Here is a 16,629-nt window from a genome sequence, read left to right on the forward strand (position 1 = left end):
CTCCCTCCTCTTCTTTCTCTCCCTCTCCCTCTCTCTCTCTTCCCCCCTAGCCCCCCACCTCCTTCTCTCCCTCTCTTCTTCTTCCCCCAACCTCCCTCTCTCTCTCTCTCCCTCTCTCCTTCTTCCCCCTGGTCTCCCTCCTCTTCTTTCTCTCCCTCTGCCTACTCTTCCTGCCTCCTTCCACCCCCAACCCCTAACCCAGAGTTTATTTCTAGGTTGACCCCGGTGGAGAAACTAGTTGTCTCATTTTAAAACAACACTAGAAAAGCCCCTAACATTACCGCGAATGTCCTTCGGCCTTGACGTCCAACACACCCCTCAAACCGTCTCCATGTACCCCAGTCCCGGAGCTCTCTATTGCATCGACGCCGCCGCCCAGGGAAAAAGGAGCAAGGGCCCAGAGGAACCTATTGATCACCGCCAATATATTGCAATGCTCCAAGCAGGGAAAAGGGTTTGCTAGCAAAAAGCAGGTGCAAAGCCTGCAGGGCTCATATTCTTTGCTTTAGTTAATCCTACTAGTGCTTTGGGACGACACTTTACAAATCCACCCCCTTCTCTCACCTACACACAAACCCAGGTACAGCTGTCCTTAAAACCATCCCGTTTGGACAGTGAAGGGGTGGAACCAGGAGAAGACGAAGAAGAGAGATCTTGAAACAACAGACCATAGAGAACTTGCTTTAAATTTTCACCAACCTGAATTCAACAGACTACTACATACAGCTGCAGTTAGGGAGCGGGAACCAGATGTGCGCTTGGGGGGGAGGGGAGAGGAAGGGGCAGTGGTTCCTCTCTCCCGCCCTTTCTTTTTCTCTTTCTGGCTTTGGCTCTTCGCCCCAAGAGAAGATACAGTAATCCTCTGAAATATCCGCGGACAGAGAGTTGTGTTTGTTCCCCCCCAGGACAATTTCCGATCAGAACCCCTTTTATGTGAATAGATGTTAATGGATTATTGGAAGCAATGTGGTTTGTCAGTTTCTAAGACTGGATTGCTCTTTGGTTAAAACAGAACTGTCTACGTCCTCCTCTCCCTTGTTTCCCCACGTCCTTCCCCACCCACTAAAAAGGGACAGGACACACACTATAGCGGACGCACACAGACACCGAAATTCATGTGCACACCCTTCTAAGAACTCCCAACCTAGACAAACGACCAGCTCCGCGCGGGGCTACACAGATGTGCGCGCCACCATCCCTACCCCTACACTCCTTCTTCTCAGAACAAGCATAATCACAAAGGGTGCATGACCGCGAAATGCATAAATCACTCCATAGCTTTTTCCTTGGAACACAAAGTTGGTTATTATTGTGCTTTCCCCCACGTCATTTGGGGCTCTGAGTCAAGATTTTTTTGCATTAAAGACACACACATATTCATAAACGTGTCCATGCACACAGTCATCACGCTCACACACATTGACTCAGACGCACACTTTCTCCCTTCTCCTTCTCCCTCCCGAGGGTTTTACAGACTAGGACTAAAGTCCGGACAAACCTGACATTCAAATATGCCTTGCCCACACTGTGATGACCTCACAAACATATCCCACGCCCATGCTGATCACTTAAAGAGTTGTGTTGTGTTTTGTTTCTTAAATCAGTGTGTGGCTAAAGTACACACAGCTCCAATCTCCTTCCCTTTCAACATAGGCTCACACCTGGGACCACTATCCTTAAGATGCTCTACTGAGATCCACCTATGTCTGGATGTATCTCAAGCTAAAGTAAAAAACTTGCCCAAAGTAACGGTAGAGGAAATACTCTGCATCTGTTTTAGGACTCAGGGCTCCACTGAATTCTCATTTTGCATTTGATGTCTTCGCTCATCTCCCATTGTAAATAAGATGAATCCAGGCAGGCACAGTGGACCACATACACTGGGACCTGCAAAACCATCAAAGCAGACAATGGGCCACCGAAAAGGAGAAAAAGAAACTTGTCATTTTGATTTGGGGGGAGGGGTGTTAATTGGAAAAGGACAGGAAAGCTTTGAATGAATTTGAAATGGGGGTTCAAAGGAGGGGAGAAAGGGAGGAAGATAAATGGTTGGGAGAGAACAACTGGAGTGGGGGAGGCAGGCTGGGTGAAATCTTTCTATTCAACTACACATATTGGCTATAATAAAGAGAAGGTTCAGTCATCTGGGCTGCAACAGATGACACCTACATTCTCTGTCACCTCAGACTTGTGAAAGCACCTTCAGTGCACACTGGAAACCAGGGATACACATCAACACAATCAACTCATTTGTATGTGGATATGTTCATTACAGAACAGGTAGCAAGAGATTTGGCCCTCCTCTACCCAGTGACAGATTTCTCATTCAGTATATCAGTTTACTCTTGGCTCTTGAATAAACAAAGCAAACATATGTCACATATTCATGACAGATGGTCCAAACCAAGGGCTACTTAAATCCTTTTTCTCTATGGTTGTTACAGTGTCTGGGTTCCCCTGTAGAATAAGGAGAAATGTAATTAGGTGAAAAACTTCTGCTACACAATCAGTTCCTCCAACTTTAACAACAATCATGATTTGCAAGGTTGGCAAATGGCTTCAAATATTCTACATTTCTGGGGGGAGGAGGGAGTCATAGAAATCCTTGAGGTGGATTTAATTAGCCAGAGGCTAGAAAGGACAGAGGAATGTTCACTGGATGGAGATATTATGAAGAACTAAATTCATGATCCAGATTAACAGCTTTTATTTCCCTGGACACCAGTCAGTCAATAAACATTTATTAAGCATATACCATGCATCAAGAACTATGCTAAGTACTAAGGATAAAAAAAGGGTTAAAAGACCTCCCTACCCTCAAGGAGCTTACAATCTAAGAGGAAATTCCAAAATCATTACCCTCCCCCCACCCCTTCTTCATTTTCAATTTATGTCAGAAAGGTTAGAACACTGGACCCAGAGTCAGGAAGACCTGAGTTCAAACTCCTAAGCAAATACTTAGTCACTTAAATTCCCAGTTCCTTAGTTTGCTCATTTGTAAAATGAAAGGGGATGTATTCCATGGCCTTTAAAGTCCCTTCCAGATCTGACTCTTTAATCTTGAGATTTCATGACCAAGAACTGGGTCAAGGGAAAAAAAAATGTTTTCTTAATTTTGACTAATTTGAAACAGTATCCCTAAAGTCTCATTTAAAGACATCAGCATCAAACTCTCTATTTAGAATGAATTTTACCTCAATCCACTGAGAAACAGCACTATAATGCACTGATAAAAGGGCTGGTTGACCTCAGAGTGCAGAAAGACCCGAATTGAAGTCCTGCCACTGATACTGTCAATATGTGACCACGGGCAAGTCACTTAATGTCTTAGTGCCCCTAGGTTACTCAAACTATTATAGATAATTTGCTGAAATGCCGAAGAGAAGGGAGTTTCCATACCAAGTACACTCTGCCCCAATAAGAGCTCATGTATAGACTTTAAAAAATAAAAAAAAAAAAACACTAAAATATATTTTTCCTTTTCCCTATCTACTCACAGGACATGAAAGTTCCTTAAATGTAGGGAATGCAATTTATCCTTCCCTTAAAATCTCAGTTGTTCCTTAGGAGATGTGGGACTACTACTTATGCAGCATAGATACTCAAAACGAAGTGGCACATGAAAGCAAAACTTTGTTAACAGCCTTTTAAAAAGAACCAAACTGCACAGAGTTTGCACTTCTTAATTGGTGATAAAAAAAATAAAGTCAAATAACATAGCCATAGATGAATGACTATTATTTCAAATTTAACCAGTCTGGGCCTCAGTTTCCTCATTTGTAAACTAAAGGTATTGAGTTAGATAATCTCTAAGGTTTAGGGATCCTATGCACAAATCATTTTTCAAAGCTGATCCCCTGAAGAGATCTGTGAACTGAAAGCCTCAAATTTTCATCTTGACGGAGACTTGTTGAGTGAACTTATGAAATCATTTTGTCAGATAGGAATGAAGTGAGCATAACAGCTATAAAACACTTGGAATCTATGGGATAAAAATGAAAGGTATTATTAATATTATCTTGGTTTCCTTGGTGCTTATCTGCTCTACTTGTTTATTCAGCTGAACTAAGGATGAAAGGTGCCATAAATACCAAATATTAGTAGTCATTATAAATGTTAGTACCATCCTCAGTAGCGTTTCTGTTTTCTCTACAGGAAATTGGTTTTAATGCTTCAAAATTAGGTTTAATTCACACAGCGCATGTGTTATTTATTTCTATGAGTCAAGCAATTTTCTTATATCTTTAGATATGTGTGTGTTTGTTAGAAATAATCTATAAGTAGCATTTTTGTGTATTATTACCACATTAACAGGACCAATAACAGTTACATGATTTATGTGTATGCAGTTTGAGTGTTTCTGAAATAATTATTTATGGAATCAGAAACTGAAAAAGACTTTAAGGAAAAATCTAATCCAAAACCTTCCTTTTACAAATAATACAACAAAACCCAGGTGACTTGCCCAGGGTCAGTCAGGTAATAAAAGGGAGAGTTTTGATTCAAACTCATCTCCTACATGCAAAGTAAAATAAGCAATACTCAGAGAACATTGTACATAGTAACAGCAATATTGTAAGGATGTTCAACTATGAAAGGCTTAGCTAGTCTGAAAATGCTATTCCTAGAAATGAAGAACTCTAAATGCAGGTTGAAGCATAGTTTTAAAAACTTTATTTATTTTTCCTTTTTTTGTGTCTGTGTTTCCTTTTGCAACATGCATAATATGGAAATGTTTTGAATGACTTCACACATGTAATATCAAATTGCTTGCTGTTTCAAGGAGGTGAGAGTGGCAGGAGAGAGGGAGAGAATTTAGAACTCAAAATCTAAAGAAGTGATTGTTTAAAAAAAGTTTTGCTCATAACTGGGAAATATTTCACTATGTGTGTGTATCTGTATATGTATGTATATGTGTACACATACATATACATATATAAAATCAAAATCATATCTTCTAAATCCATATCTGCTGTCCTTTCATTTTGTAATAGTTTTACTGCCCCACCTCCCAGATTAGTCATGTTTCTCCAACTTTTCAAATGTAGTTCATTAAAACACCAGAACAATTGAGCCTTGTCTGCCCAGTGATGATGCTTCTGAAAGTCACTGTTCTCTTTCATATCGTAGTTTTGCTAACAGGTTGGTAGCAAGATTCCTGTACCATACCAATACTAGTGACATATCATACAGCTATTATTACTGCTGAGGCAGGAACAGCCTCAGATAGGCACTATTCCATTGGATACCTAACATCCTTTATAATTTTCAAAAGTTATTATCATAATAGAAAGTCCTTTTTCTGTATACCTTGATAATAACATATGAAGTAGTTCCTTTCTGGGAAAAGGATTCCTTGCCTTAGGTCATGCTTTAAGGCATAGTGCCAATAAATAGAGTAACATTAGCCACCTGACGTTCTCTAATCATCTAGAAATGTATCTCCTAGTGTTGCCATGAAAGGCAAATTGCATGTAATTCAGAAGTAAGGGCCTGATCATGAACACTGCAAGAATATCACCACTTTATAAAGGCATATCAAAAAATTGATAGTTGGTCTATAAATTTCAAAACAGCTTAGTAAACATTCAGGTTCTTTTCAGAGACATATATATATATATGTAATATATATACACATACATATACATACACAAAAAATATAACACACATATATGTACATATGTATGTGTATACACACATTAATATCATCGCCAACTCCTAACATGAAGCCTGGTCTAAGTTTCTATACATAGAATGAGCAGATTTCATGTTATAATGCTATGCTCTTGCATTTATCCTTTGGCAAATATAGAAGTGAGTTACTCTCAGGTTACAGAATCATTTTCTAGGATAACTATATTAAGATAAGTATTTTGGACATTATTTATAAATGGAAGTTTCTTATTGGCTGTCAGGGTTGCCTGACCTTGAAGAACCTTTTTTTAGGAAATCTCTTTTCCTCTTTAGTTTTAAACCAATCTTCATTTCTTATTACCAATAAGATGGTACAAGTGCTATAATGCATTTACGGAAGATTATTACATTTCTTGAAGAGTTGAAGTCATTTGTACTTTGGCCTTAAGCCATGGAATGCATTCAAGGTGTGCATCTCTACTAAAATGAAGTGCCTGTCATGTCTCATTGTTTAAATATATGATAAAAGAAATCCCATCTTCATATGACTTTATTTATATATTTATTAGTGCTTGGGAAAGGTACCATATTAAAAGCACTCCAAATTGAAGTCTTCTTTATCCAGGAAGAATAAGGAGAGTTGCCTTAAGGGAAGCACCTGTTTTCCTTATACCACTCTCCTAATAAGCCTAAACCTTATTCTGGAGGGACCATATCGAAGTGTGAGAAGAAAGCTTAATCTCCAGTCTTGTCCAGTAATTAGCCTCTTTTGCTTCAGAGCCTAAAAACACAGATTCCGATCTGGATGAGCTTTCAAATGTAGAATGAAAACAAGATTAAAAACACTGACTCATTTCTATAGAAACCTTTTAGCAGCCTTGAGATGGCAACACATTTTTATTTCTATTGAGGTGCACTAGAATGAAGGAGGAAGCATTAGAGCCTAATCCAAAAGTTGTAAAGTAGGTAAAGCCCCTCAGGCTACTAGAGATTTGGGTGTAAGTACTGATTATAGGACCTCGTCCTTAAAAATGAAAAGCCCAATGTTAGTAGCAGAATCGCCATCATTCCGTTATCTCTTCAAGAGTTTTTCTCAGACATCCTTTTGGAAATGCCTTAGAATTAAATTATTTACTAAAATTTATGTATCTAGAAAAAAATGGCATAGTCTTCACCTTAGAGAAATTAGCATGTAGTTAATGATGATGATGATGATGATGATGATGATGATGATGATGATGATGATGATGATGATGATGATGATGACCTCCAGCACTGGCTGATTCAGCCAGCAGTAGTGGAAGGAAGCATCATGGATCTCAGACCTTGTCTTAGGCTCAGTGGATAACGAGTGCTAGAGCTGAAGTTAGGAAGACCTGAGTTCAAGTCCAGATTCAGATAGGTGCTAGCTTTGTGACCCTGGGCAAGTCAGTTAACCTCTGTCTGCCTCAGTCTCCTCAACTGTAAAATGGGTATCATAATAGCATCTACCTCCTATGTGTTTGTGAGGGACAAGTGAGATAAAATCTGTAAAGCACTTAGCATAGTACCTGTCAAATAGTAGATGTTTAATAAAAGTTTCTTTCCTCCCTCCTTTCCTCCAATCCTCCCTTCTTTCCTCCCTCCCTCCCTTGCTTGCTTTCTTCTTTCCTTTTTTCCTCTGAATTAGGGAAGAATCAGGAAAGGTGGTAAGTATTAGAAGGAGAAATGACCTGATAATTTACTATACTAGGAACATGGAAGGTCGAATGAATCAATCAAGGGTCTTTTTTTTTTTTTTTACCAAGTGAATACATGGTGGCCCAAACAATTCCAACTGCGGCATGTTTATAGTCATGCTGGGCTATTTAATAATGTAGATTATTCTTTATAACCTGAGAGTAACTCATTGCTCCTAAATTGCTAATTAGAACACTACAAAGTTGCATGTTGCTGTGTGGTCGTTGAAATGGCCCACGTCCCCAGTTTAACTACCACAGCCACTTTCATTGTAACACATAAGTATCATAATAGCTAACTCTGGAAACTCTTTTCATTTGCATTTGTACCATCATAGTCTCCATGTTAGGCCTTCTAGTCTTTCTATTAAACCTATATATTTATATTTTAACCTTTATATTGTACCAAGTGATCCTATATACCTCTGACTTGTTTTCTTTGTCAAATTAGGGATGAGTTGACTTCAAGAAGATTTTTGAAAGAAAGAAAACATTTATGAGACCATCATACTATGTATCTCAGAGTAACAATTTTCAAATGAATCCATTATCAGTTGCTTTAATGTAAGGCTACAAGAGATGTTTGAATGCAAAGCCTAGAAGAGGTGCTTTCCTACTTTCATCTCATTTTAGCCATATCACAGACCTCGTAGATAGGTATACAGGGGTTATCTTCATTTTGCAGATGAAGAAACTGAGGATCACTCTAAAACTTGTGGGTAAAATAAGCCCTAATTTAGAGATTATTATGGAACAAATTCAAATGAAAAGAGTTCCCAGAATAAATTGTGATGTCTACATGGTATAATTAAATCGAGGGTGGTACATTAAAATTTGGGGTTTAGGCCATTTCAGCAACTATACCAAGATCTAGTAAACTATTCCAAGAGTTTTCCCACAGAGCTAATGAATATCAAAGGTGTAAATTGAACCAAGGTCTTCTTGATTCCAGGTCCAAAACTCTTTTCTCTATACCATGTACCCTCCATACAAACACCCATAAAATGCAAATGTGGAACATGTTAAAAAATTATAGAAGGAAGTTTCACCCCAAAATGGGTGAAACAGAAACTTTTTTTCTAGGAGTACAGAGTATGCAAATAGCAATGGCCTGGAGTAGTAGTGGAAGACTTATGGAGAAGGTGAGACTTGAGTGGTTTAGAAAAAAGGAAAAGAGAGAAAAGGATTCGGTAAGTATTAAATTAGAGATATGGACTAGACCTGTGATTTCATTGGTACAGAGAAATCCCAGGTGAGGAAACTCCCTCTACTAACACAGGTTAGCATCTTCCCTTCCATCTAAAGTCTTAGAGTGTTGCCTAAAGCAGTTTGAGTGACATGTCAGTGATGGGACTTGAACGCAAATCTTTCTGAGTTTAAGGCAGGCTTTCTATCCATTACACTAAATTGCCTCTCAGCATTACATACCACACAATATAAATAAATAGAATATAGAATAAATCTGGTAAGAGGAATGAAGAAGAACCCCAAGTGACAATCTGGAATACCTTCCCATTAATCAGAATACTTTGAATAAAATCCAAAATGGAATTAGAATGTCTTTCAATCTTAGTCAATTTCTCCTTGGGCCTTGTTTGAAGCTTTACAAATTCTATAGAAATAATCATAATTCCAGTTATAGGCCAAGGTGGGGTTGACTGAGATAGAAAAGCATTCTGTTGGCTATACTGTAGTGTGGGAAATGGTTACAATCTTCCAACATTTTGCTATAGACTAAATGCCCTTTCCCCCTTCCTCTCTGTGCTATGAAGAGAATGAAAAACATTTCCTCATCAGAGACTCAAAGAAAGGGATGTTGGCTTTAGAGGGCTTCCTTCCCCACCTTCTGCCCATATTTTGGGCACACCTACTCAAGAGATTACGACCCTTTATTGTGTAATGCACTATACAATAAGCTATATGCTTATTGGGCTATTTTATGATAATGAGAGCACATGAAGAAATTGTGGTGTCTCCAATTCTTTTCTTTGCAATGTTCACTAACAGTGAGGTGGATTTTTTGAATTTCTGTTTTGCATCTGCTAACTAAAACCCATTAAACATTCAGGCCTTCCTGCTTGGAAGGTCCATGATGTGCTGGCATGGCATGGGGTATATCTCAAGGAATCTACCTCAGCAGACTTACCATAAAGCAACATGTTAATTAACTTAATTGTGCCATCAGTGATGTTGATGATGACATTAATGGCTACCTAGAATGGTGCTGGATTATTGGCATCATTCTTTAAGCAGGTAGTTGAGTTTTGTTTTGTTTGTGTAAATGCTGTCATTTTTCTCTAGGATAGATGCTTCTCTTGGGCAAAAATTGGATCTTATGTGTATTCTACAGCATAAAGGACACCATTCACTTAATAAATATTAATTCACCAGGATAATGATAGGTGATGTGTTTGAACCACTTCATTACTGAGGATTTTTATTTGTACAATACAGTCTTACCAATCTGGATTGCTCAAGGCCAGGTACAAAGTAGATATGTACAAATTCCATTTAATTCAACAAATATTTATTAAGGGCCAGTAATGTTCAAGACACTGTGATGGTCACTGAGAATGAAAAGACAAAAGCAAAACAAAACAAAACAAAACATCCACTGCAGATATTTTAGGACCCTTTCCCTAGATTGTACTATAGCCATGATTTATCCCACTTACTCCCATGAATATAAGTTTTAAGGAAAAAAATAGATCCATACTCTCAAAACTTATCCAATTCATCTTTGGAAGAATGGTTTTAAAAAATGTCTCCTTCACCTTAGATCTGAGAGCAATTGGTCCCCTTAAACTTCAGAAGTATTATGAAACTGATCTGAAATCTTTAAGGAAGTACCAAAAAGAATCATTTAAAATAGCAAAACATGCAGACTTTTTGACGAAAAAAAATCTAAACCTTTGCAAGATTATGTACACTGGACATCTGTAAGTGGAAGCCATTAGAGAAGCTGATTTGTACCTAGACTAAGCACAGGAAGACTTTCGTCCAAATTTTGCTTCTAAAAAATGTACTATTTAATTGTGTCTTTGCAAATTTGTCAAAATTAAGATCAATGTTTTAGAAATATTCTAAATAAAACTAATGAAATAAGCAGTATGAAAAGGTAGAAAATGAAATTGGTCTAATCAGCTCTAATTCTATAAAATAATGGCTGATAAATGCTAAAATTAATGTATTATTTTTGCAAAGTGCTTTATAGAAACTATCTCATTTGATCCTCTCAATAACTCTGTGAACTAAGTATAAAGGATTTTATTCTCCCTCCTTTTACAGATAAGGAACCTGAGACTCTGTTCAATAAAGTGACATCCAGGGTCACATAACTAGTAAAGATCAAAGATAGTATTTGAGCCCATGACTTCCAAAATCCAGATCAAGAGTTCTATCCATTAAACAGAGCATTGTTTCAGAGGCAGGTAGGAAGGCATAATATTCCGTCACAATAATGGAAATTTGTTTTATTTTCTCACAGCTGAAATCAGATTGATTAAGATGTTATTTGAATCTTAAAATGCAAATACCCTGGAATACTTATGTTAATGAAAATTAGTTTAGTCAATTGTCTTTCCCATCTCCCATTCCCTACCACCCAAACACTTCAATAAAAAATTCATGTAGGGAGAGAATATTCATTGATTTTTTTTGGGGGGGGATGGTGAGAAATGTAAAGTTTGAAGGGGTTCTCATAACTCCTAATATACTTCCTTTCAAATACTCTATGTTCCAGTCAAATTGACCTACTTAATGTTCTCCAGCATAGGACATTCATCTCTTGCTTTCATGCCTCTGAACAGATCATTCCCCATGCCTGGAATACTTTTCCTCCTCATTTCTGCTTCTTTGAATCCTTTCAAACCACTGTTCAACTGTTACATCTTTCAAGAAGTCTTTCCTGAGACCCCAAAATATTTGTATCCCCAACCATCAAATCATTTTGCACAAATTTTCTATTTATTTGTACAATCTAAATATAATCTATACATACATGTGCACATGCACATATACATGTGTGTATAGACATGTGTGCCATATTATAAAAATTAACAATAATATAAGTAACTTCATTTTGTTTTTTATCCACCATTTACTGAAGTTGTTTCAGCAGCTTGTAAGTCACACAGTTTTAAATCACAAGTTCACTACGCCTTCCTACTGTCACTTGATGACTAGAGTACCCCTCTACACCTCACTTGATTGTCTCCCAATATACTCCAGCAATAAGAAACCTGGTATCATAATCACTTCAACCTATTTTTGCTTCTTTTTACTTCCTCAAAATCATATATTAACTGAATAGAAAGTAATGGTCAAGGTCCTTGTCTACCAAGACCCTCAGTCCCAATTTGTTATATAATTGGCATTCATTGCTTAATAAATCATTGTCTTCATGTAACTACTCTATATTTATTCTACTTTTACACACTTATACACACATACACATGTATACACTCACATAAATATATATATATATATATATACACACAATACATATACATATCTATGTATATGATTTTTCCCTTGCTAGAATATAGCTTCCTGCAAGGCAAAGACTCTTTTGCTTTTGCCTTGTAGCCCTTAAACCAACATAGGGCCTAGCACATAGTAGGCATTTAATAAGTGCTTGTTGGATGGAATGGAATACATAGAGGATTACAGAATTTAGAGTTAGATAGGATGTACATATTATTGTGACACATCACTATCATAATATGAGAGTATGGGAAGATGCTCCCATAGTGTTAGCACTTTGGATAGGCAACTTATAGTCCACATGTCCTCGTATCATTTAGGAATTCTCTGACTATATCCCTCTGTTAGTCATAGAGTCTTGGAACTGAAAGGGACTTAATAGATCATCTAGTCCACCACACTTATTTTACAGATGAGGAAACTGCGGTTTAGAGAGTAGAAAAGACTCATGAGCATTGTTCTTAATTCTCTATCTTTTTACAATTCCATCCAAGCCCTAGATTGACCAGTGATATCACTGGACATTGTTAAACCAAGCACTTAAAAATAAAAAGGTTGGGGGGTGGCTAGGTGGCACAGTGAATAGAGCACTGGCCCTGGAGTCAGGAGAACCTGAGTTCAAATCTGGACTCAGACATTTAACACTTACTAGCTGTGTGACTTTGGGCAAGTCACTTAACCCCAAATGCCTTGCCCTCCCCCCTCCAAAGAGAGAAAAAAAATTAACTAAATAAAAGCATTGATTAAATTGTAGTCTAGCAGTTGCCTGAATGAGAGAAGTCACCATTTACTTAAGGAGATCCCTTTTTTTATCACAAAATGCATGATTGGGATCATGATTGTGTAAAGCCAAGCACAAGCAGCTTTCCAGAAGACTGCTGTGAACAGCTTCAAGATTCTGATTACATAGTATAGTGAACTCTCTATTTATTCAGCAATAAATCAAAGCAAAACATTCACAGAAATCAAAGTACAGAATTCACAATGTTATGACATAACAACTTATCAATAAAATGGTCTCATAGTTTTCACCAAAGTGGTCACATAGTTTTAAGCAAAAGATATCATTAAGAACTTAACTCAGTCATCCTTAAGGAAGCAAGCCTCCTTAAGGGACACAAAGTACAAAGGTCAAAGTTCTCCACCCCTAGGTCACATTGTCTCAATCTCTCAGTCAAAAAGCCTTCTTTCTTCATAATTGGAGATTAGCTTCCAATCATCCTTAATTCAATCATCCAGCAGAGTACAGGATACAGAGTATGAAGTCCTCCTACCTCTAGGCCACAGTAAATCATGATCTTCTCAGTTTGCATTAAATACTCAAGGAGAGGTCTTTTCATCTTGACTTGAGGCTGGCTCTCAGATTCCATGGTTCCTCTTCCATGGTCCCAGCTCCTGCTGGAATCTACCCAACTGTCACCTGGATTTAAAGACAGACAGCTCTCAGTTCCTTGTCCAGCTCCTCATCCAGTTCCTTGTCCAGTTCCTGTTCCATATTTAAGCTCACAGTGTCTAGTCCACCTCAAGTCCTTCACAGTTTCTGTTCTTCGGAAAACAAAGCTTAACAAAGCCACAATAACATTCATGAATATTGTTAGCACCATCACCAATTCACTTTCCACCTATGAAATCAACACAAACCCAAAAACAAGGTCTGAGAAATCAACACAAATCATCAGTATGGTCCCATGATCTCTAAAAACATCCATAAGACCCTCTTCCAGGACTTCTGTAAACATACAACAAGAAAATCCTCTTTCAGGGCTTCTGAACCAGCAGTAAGGTCCCAGGGCTTCTGTAACAACAGTAATGTCCTCTATCGGCAGACAAATCTGAAAAAGTAACATCAAAACAGACAAAATACCGGCACTGCCGACATGCTTCCTCCCAGTTTCTCTTCTTCTCAGTTCTGCTTTCTCCAGCTTGGACCTCTCCTTATATATAGTCACTAGCTCCTCCCTGTTCCAGCATCAGCAACAGGGGTTCACAGGTTCAAAGAATTGATGTAATCATGGGCAAGCCTTAAAAGAAACTTGAACTGAAACAAGGTGCTAAATAATTAAATAGTTGAAGCAAGGTGTTAACTCCTTTGCTTACCATTACAGAGAAATAGATTGGAACACTGAAAGATAGGAAGAAAAGAGTTAGAGCTATTCCATTTAAAAAATGTTCAAGGGCTATGTGAGATGAAGGGCTATGAAATAAGAAAACATTAGCATGTACCTCTAGGAGCAAGTTGAGGCTTCACCTTCACCTTAATGAGTTCTGAATTCTGAGCCAAAACCAAACTGTGGGGGTTTATCTACACTTAGTCCTGACCAAATGTAACTTCCTCTTTCTAAGAAATAGGGCTTTAAGTTTTATTTTTAAAAAGCTTCTTGGAAATCAAACAGCTTTCATAAAGAGAAAAAGAAAACCCTTTAGAAGACTTTAAGCAGAAGAGGCTCAGAAACCATGTGGATTACATTTCCCTTAAACTCCCATGGGATTGCAATATGGAAAGAGGAGCTTGGAATAAAATACATTTTCTATTTTCCTGGAGCCAATATATTTGAAAAACTGATGTTTGAGATGTACAGGAAACTAAAAATATGTGTATATACATGTTTAAGTCCTGTTATTTCCTCTAAAGGGCCTGATAAGGAGGAGGGATTGGGCATTTAGCATCTGAAAGAAACCAATTCCAAAGAAAAAATTCTACAGCCCATTCACACTAGAGAAATCTTTCCTAACCTTCCCTTCTTCTCTCCTCATAACCACAATCAATATTTTTAGGGGCCAAAGGTGGGGAGGGGGAAAAGAGTTTATTCAGCTTTTTTGTAGCATTCTGGGCCATGGAGGCCAAATTAATATTTTGCTAAATCTGTCCATTAAGTGCTTCTGAGTGCTTTTAAAAGGTGTCATAGAATAGAAAGGAAAGAGAAAGAAAAAGAATCTGAGAGTTAAGGGCAAATGATTACTTTTAAGTGTCTTGCTAGTAGAAATGTCATAGAAAATAACAGGAACAGCAAACATATAAAGCCTTAGACAGGCACTTCAATGCTCTTCTGTCAAGCATTTCAAAAGTGATGATTTAGAGTCAAGAGCTACTTGACTATGAAAATTACCAAATTATATTTATTTTATCAGTTAGAAAGAATTTGTCACATTATCCATGTAAACTGATAAGGTTTTTTTTTATTAGATCTGCCAAATATAGATTGGGTTAAGAAATGTAAACCCCAAATATTAAAAGGTATTTTTGAAATTCTATACATTAGTAGAATTTTTTCCCCATTTGAGTTTTTGAAAAACATATTACAAAATGATATTAAAACACATATTGGAAATAAACATTTCTACTATTTCTATAGAATAAAATGAGATAATATGAAATTTTAACTTAGAAACACTTGCTAGTCCTAGAATATTAATGTATTCATATCCCAAGGTTAAAATTAAAAGGTTTATTTATTTTTTATACTAAATTTTTTGGTTGTCGTTATATGCAGTTATATCTGAAAAGTGGAATGCTAGAGCCCCCTAGCTGCTACATGGAATTTTATTCTCCTGAGTCATAATTCCCAAATTTGAAGGGGATATACTAAGAAATGTGCTAACAATCAAATGAAAATATACAAAAGGAACCATGAACACTAACTGAAAATCAGTGCTATCACCCCTGCAGACAATCTCAGTTCTTTGTCCTCAGAACCCCCGCCCCCACCCATTTGATGTTCCCTAACACGGTTATAAATACACAGTATTTTACAATTCCTCCTTATATTAATGTTTTATATAGCTGCTTGTATACCTTTTGCATGTGTTCATTTCTGTCAGAGGATGTAAACTTTAAGAATATAGGAAAGTCTGGACTTATTCCATTGGGATATGGGGGTTTGTTTACCAGCACCCTACAAATATAAACCCATAATTTTTATTGATAATGATGAGTGGTGATAATAAGCACCTTAGAATTGTCAGAAACAATTTTAGAGCAATTGCAGAAAATGCATTTTCAAAGTGCATTTTCTGATCCCCAAAGCTATAATTTGGTGGAAGGTAGGTGGCTGGTTTGTTTTACCCTTTGTAGTATAGTTGCAAAGAATGTTGTACTAGAGGTTAGGAAAGACCTGGGTTCAAATTCTGATTCTTGTAAGTTATGTGATCATGAGCAAGACCCTCGAACTCTCTGAATGTCAGTTTCCTTGTCTGTAAAATATTCAAATGGATCTATCATTAATATGGATATTCTCTACGAGGGTGCTAATGACAACACATCTGTACCAGCTCATATTCTGTAACTCTTATCTGGGTCCTCCCAAGAGTCTACCAACATCCTTGAGGTCTTATTTGCTTTCTTCTGACATCCAAATGGTACCAGGGGAGCACCTGTCATCCATCACTTTCACTATAGGACCAGCCCATCTTCTATTCTTGATGGCATCTGTCTATTAAAAGGAGATTATATGTTTGACTTCACCCAAAGAAGCTGAGAAGTGATAGATTGCAGTTTTCACAACGATTATTGTGATAATCAAATAGGATGCCTGTAATGTACTTTGCAAATCTTTCAAGTACCAAGTAAATGCAATTCAATTTGGCAAGCATTTATTAAACTCCTACCATGTGCAAAGTCATCATGTAATGCTCTGGGGAAACAAAAAATTAAAAACTGTCTCACCTTTCATCAGTAAGTTTGTATCCTTTCCTCCAATCTCTTCCCTTATACCAAGTGGCTAGCACAATGCAGGGTACATTCTGGGGGAAGGAAGGAAGGAAGGAAGGAAGGAAGGAAGGAAGGAAGGAAGGA

The sequence above is a fragment of the Petaurus breviceps genome, unplaced genomic scaffold (genome assembly GCF_028583685.1).
Source record: "Petaurus breviceps papuanus isolate PSGF00001 unplaced genomic scaffold, PetGlider_PUasm1.0 37, whole genome shotgun sequence".
In the NCBI taxonomy this organism is placed as follows: Eukaryota; Metazoa; Chordata; class Mammalia; order Diprotodontia; family Petauridae; genus Petaurus; species Petaurus breviceps.